Below are 6,000 nucleotides of genomic sequence, written 5' to 3' on the forward strand. Positions count from 1 at the left end.
CTTTTTTCTTTACATAGTTGAATGTGCTGACAACAAAATCACACAAAAATAATCAATGGAAATCCAATTTATCAACCCATTGAGGTCTGGATTTGGAGTCACACACATTTAAAGTGGAAAACCACACTACAGGCTGATCCAACTTTGATGTAATGTCCTTAAAACAAGTCAAAATGAGGCTCAGTAGTGTGTGTGGCCTCCACGTGCCTGTATGTGCTCCCTACAACGCCTGGGCATGGTCCTGATGAGGTGGCGGATGGTCTCCTGAGGGATCTCCTCCCAGACCTGGACTAAAGCATCCGCCAACTCCTGGACAGTCTGTGGTACAACGTGGCGTTGGTGGATGGAGCGAGACATGATGTCCCAGATGTGCTCAATTGGATTCAGGTCTGGGGAACGGGCGGGCCAATGCCTTCCTCTTGCAGGAACTGCTGACACACTCCAGCCACATGAGGTCTAGCATTGTCTTGCATTAGGAGGAACCCAGGGCCAACCGCACCAGCATATGGTCTCACAAGGGGTCTGAGGATCTCATCTCGGTACCTAATGGCAGTCAGGCTACCTCTGGCGAGCACATGGAGGGCTGTGCGGCCCCCCAAAGAAATGCCACCCCACACCATGACTGACCCACCGCCAAACCGGTCATGCTGGAGGATGTTGCAGGCAGCAGAACATTCTCCACGGCGTCTCCAGACTGTCACGTCTGTCACATGTGCTCAGTGTGAACCTGCTTTCATCTGTGAAGAGCACAGGGCGCCAGTGGCGAATTTGCCAATCTTGGTGTTCTCTGGCAAATGCCAAACGTCCTGCACAGTGTTGGGCTGTAAGCACAACCCCCACCTGTGGACGTCGGGCCCTCATACCACCCTCATGGAGTCTGTTTCTGACCGTTTGAGCAGACACATACACGTTTGTGGCCTGCTGGAGGTCATTTTGCAGGGCTCTGGCAGTGCTCCTCCTGCTCCTCCTTGCACAAAGGCGGAGGTAGCAGTCCTGCTGCTGGGTTGTTGCCCTCCTACTGCCTCCTCCACGTCTCCTGATGTACTGGCCTGTCTCCTGGTAGAGCCTCCATGCTCTGGACACTACACTGACAGACACAGCAAACCTTCTTGCCACAGCTCGCATTGATGTGCCATCCTGGATGAGCTGCACTACCTGAGCCACTTGTGTGTGTTGTAGACTCTGTCTCATGCTTCCACTAGAGTGAAAGCACCGCCAGCATTCAAAAGTGACCAAAACATCAGCCAGGAAGCATAGGAACTGAGAAGTGGTCTGTGCTTACCACCTGCAGAACCACTCCTTTATTGGGGGTGTCTTGCTAATTGCCTATAATTTCCACCTGTTGTCTATTCCATTTGCACAACAGCATGTGAAATGTATTGTCAATCAGTGTTGCTTCCTAAGTGGACAGTTTGATTTCACAGAAGTGTGATTTACTTGGAGTTACATTGTGTTGTTTAAGTGTTCCCTTTATTTTTTTGAGCAGTATATATTTTTGGGGGCCAAAGAGAAGAGTGCCTCCTACTGGCCCTCCAATACCACTTCCAGCAGCATCTGGTCCCCCATCCAGGGACTGACCAGGGAGTGCCCCCTACTGGCCCTCCAATACCACTTCCAGCAGCATCTGGTCCCCCATCCAGGGACTGACCAGGACCAACCCTGCTTAGCTTCAGAGCCAAGCCAGCAGCATCTGGTCTCCCATCCAGGGACTGACCAGGACCAACCCTGCTTAGCTTCAGAGCCAAGCCAGCAGCATCTGGTCTCCCATCCAGGGACTGACCAGGACCAACCCTGCTTAGCTTCAGAGCCAAGCCAGCAGTGGGATGCTGCTGGTATAGAGCTGAGTGTCTGTCAGATCAAATTCAATTTTATTGGTCGCATATTGTAATTATTTCGCCACTATGGCCTATTTATTGCCTTACCTCCCTTATCTTACCTCATTTGCACACACTGTATATAGACTTTTTCTATTGTGTTATTAACTGTATGTTTGTTTACTCCATGTGTAACTCTGTGTTGTTGTTTGTGTCGCACTGCTTTGCTTTATCTTGGCCAGGTCGCAGTTGTAAATGAGAACTTGTTCTCCACTAGCCTCCCTGGTTAAATAAAGGTGAAATATAATAATACACAGCAGGTGTTATTGCGGGTGTTGTGAAATGCTTGTGTTTCTAGCTCCAACAGTGCAGTAATATCAACAATACACACATCTTAAAGTAAAATATAGAAATATTAGAATGAGCAATGTGTGTGTGTGTGTGTGTGTGTGTGATTGGATAGAATATTTAGTATATCTGAATAATATGTAGGATAGAACAGTATACAATGCCAGTCAAAAGTTTGGACACACCTGCTCATTCAAAGGCCGCCCCCAGGTGGTAAGTGTAGGTAACAACACATCCGCCACGCTGATTCTCAACACAGGGGTCCCTCAGGGTGCGTGTTCAGTCCCCTCCTGTTCTCCCTGTTCACTCATGACTGCGTGGCAAGCAGGACTCCAACACCATCAGTAAGTTTGCCGATGACACAACAGTGGTAGGCCTGATAACCGAGAACGATGAGACAGCCTATAGGGGGGAGGTCAGAGGCCTGGCCGTGTGGTGCCAGGACAACAACCTCTCCCTCAACGTAATCAAGACAATGGAGATGATTGTGGACTACAGGAAAAGGAGGACCGAGCACACCCACATTCTCATCGACGGGGCTGTAGTGGAGCAGGTTGAGAGCTTCAAGTTCCTTGGTGTCCACATCAACAACAATCTATCATGGTCCAAGCACACTAAGACAGTCATGAAGAGGGCACAACTAAACCTATTCCCCCTCAGGAGACTGAAAAGATTTGGCATGGGTCCCCAGATCCTCAAAAAGTTCTACAGCTGCACCATTGAGTGCATCCTGACTGGTATGTCAATTCTATGTCCTCCGATGGCAGACACTACAGAGGGTAGTGCATACGACCCAGTACATCACTGGGACCAAGCTTCCTGTCATCCAGGACCTCTATACCAGGCAGTGTGTCAGAGGCAGGCCCTAAAAATTGTCAGACTCCAGCCATTTATTTAACCAGGAAGTTAAGAACAAATTCTTATTTACAATGACAGCCTTCCCTGGCCAAACCCAGAAGACACTGGGCCAATTGTGTACCACCCTATGGAACTACCAATCACAGCCAGATGTGATACAGCCTGGATTCAAACCAGGGACAGTAGTGATGCCTCTTGCGCTGAGATGCAGTGCCTTAGACCGCTGCGCCACTCGGGAGTCATAGACTGTTCTCTCTGCTACAGCATGGCAAGTCTAAGTCCAAAAGACTTCTTAACAGCTTCTACCCCCAAGCCATAAGACTCCTGAACAGCTAATCAAATGGCTACCCAGACTATTTCAGTCAAATGTGTTTATAAAGCCCTTTTTACATCAGCCGATGTCACTAAGTGCTATACAGAAACCCAGCCTAAAACCCCAAATAACAAGCAATGCAGATGTAGAACCAGAGTGGTTAGGAAAGGCAGGAACCTAGGAAGAAACCTAGAGGGGAACCAGGCTCTGAGTGGTGGCCAGTCCTCTTCTGGCTGTGGCAGGTTGAGATTATAACAGAACATGGCCAAGATGTTCAAACGTTCATAGATGACCAACAGGGTCAAATAATAATAATAATCACAGTGGTTGTAGAGGGTGCAACAGATCGGCACCTCAGGAGTAAATGTCAGTTGGCTTTTCATAGCCGAGGATTCAGAGTTGAAAACAGCAGGTCCGGGACAAGGTAGCACGTCCGGTGAACAGGTCAGGGTTCCATAGCCGCAGGCAGAACAGTTGAAACTGGAGCAGCAGCACGACCAGCAGGACTAGGGACAGCGAGGAGTCATCAGGCCAGGTAGTTCTGAGGGAGAGAGAGAGAATTGGAGGAAGCATACTTAAATTCAGACAGGACACCGGATAAGACAGGAGAAATACTCCCGACATAACAGACTGACCCTAGCCCCCAACACAAACTATTGCAGCATAATTACTGAAGGCTGAGACAGGAGGGGTCGGGAGACACTGTGGCCCCGTCCAACGATACCCCCAGACAGGGTCAAACAGGCAGGATATAACCCCACCCACTTTGCCAAAGCACAGCCTCCACACCACTAGAGGGATAGCTTCAAACCACCAACTTACTACCCTGAGACAAGGCTGAGTATAGACCACAAAGATCTCCGCCACGGCACGAACCCGAGAGGGGCACCAAACCCGGACAGGAAGATCACGTCAGTGACTCAACCCACTCAATTGACGCACCCCTCCTAGGGACGGGATGGAAGAGCGCCAGTGACTCTGCCCAGGTAATAGGGTTAGAGGCAGAGAATCCCTTTACAGGAAGCCAGTGTAGAGAGGCTAGCACTGGAGTAATATGATCACATTTTTTATTCTAGCAGCCGTATTTAGCACTAACTGAAGTTTATTTTGTGCTTTATCCGGGTAGCCGGAAAGTAGAGCATTGCAGTCTAATCGAGAAGTGCATCATTTCTGAACAGAAAGTTTCTGATTTTTGCAATGTTGCAAAGATGGAAAAAAAGCTTTCTTTGAAATATTCTTGATATGTTCGTCAGAAGAGAGATCAGGATCCAGAGTAATGCCGCTTCACAGTTTTATTAGAGACGACTGTACAACCATCAAGATTAATTGTCAGATCCAACAGCAGGTTTCTTGGGACCTAGAACTAGCATCTCTGTTTTGTCCGAGTTTAAAAGTAAAACATTTGCCGCTATCTCCTTCCTTATGTCTGAAATACAGGCAGGTAGGGCAATTTTGGGGCTTCACCAAGTTTCATCGAAATGTACAGCTTTGTATCGTCCGCATAGCAGTGAAAGTTAACATTATGTTTCCGAATGACATCCCCAAGAGGTAAAATATATAGTGAAAACAATAGGGGTCCTAAAACGGAACATTGAGGAACACCAAAACCTACAGTTGATTTGTCAGAGGACAAACCATCCACAGAGATGAACTGATATCTTTCCGACAGATAAGATCTAAACCAGGCCAGGACTTGTCCGTGTAGACCAATTTGGGTTTCCAATCTCTCCAAAAGAACGTCACGATCGATGGTGTCAAAAGCAGCACTAAAGGTCTAGGAGCACGAGGACAGATGCAGAGACTTGGTCTGACGCCATTAAAAGGTAATTTATCACCTTCACGAGTGCAGTCTCAGCGCTATGATGGGGTCTAAAACCAGACTGAAGCATTTCGTAAACATTATTTGTCTTCAGGAAGGCAGTGAGTTGCTGCACAAAAGCTTTTTCATTTTTTTGAGAGGAATGGGAGATTTGATATAGGCCGATTATTTTTGATTTTTTTTAAATATAAATTTTTTTAACTTTTTCCGGGGGCTAAACTTTTGAACAGTTTAGCCCATATGGGACTGGCCATAGCCGTCAGGCAGCCTGGTGATCAGAGCGTTGGGCCAGTAACCGGAAGTTTGCTGGATTGAATCCCTGAGCTGACAAGGTACAAATCTGTTGTCCTGCCCCTGAGCAAGGCAGTTAACCCACTGTTCCCCGGGCCCTGAGCAAGGCAGTTAACCCACTGTTCCCCGGGCGCTGAAGACATGGATGTCGATTAAGGCAGCCCCCCGTACCTCTCTGATTCAGAGGTTGGGTTAAATGCGTAGAGACACATTTCAGTTAAATACATTCAGTTGGGCAACTGACTAGGTATTTCCCTTTCCCTAGAATATATTGTTCATTAATTGGCATCGAGTCATCACTGTATAAATGTCCTGCAATATGATAATGAAGTCCAATGTTCAGCAATGATAATGATAATAACAATGATGATGATAACAATGATAACGATAATAACAATGATGATGATAACAATGATAACGATAATAACAATGATGATGATAACAATGATAACGATAATAACAACGATAACGATAATAACAATGATAACGATAATAACAATGATGATGATAACAATGATAACGATAATAACAATGATAACAATAATAATAATGATGAT

Source organism: Salmo salar, chromosome 13 (genome assembly GCF_965601325.2).
Source record: "Salmo salar chromosome 13, fSalSal1, whole genome shotgun sequence".
NCBI classification, from domain to species: Eukaryota; Metazoa; Chordata; class Actinopteri; order Salmoniformes; family Salmonidae; genus Salmo; species Salmo salar.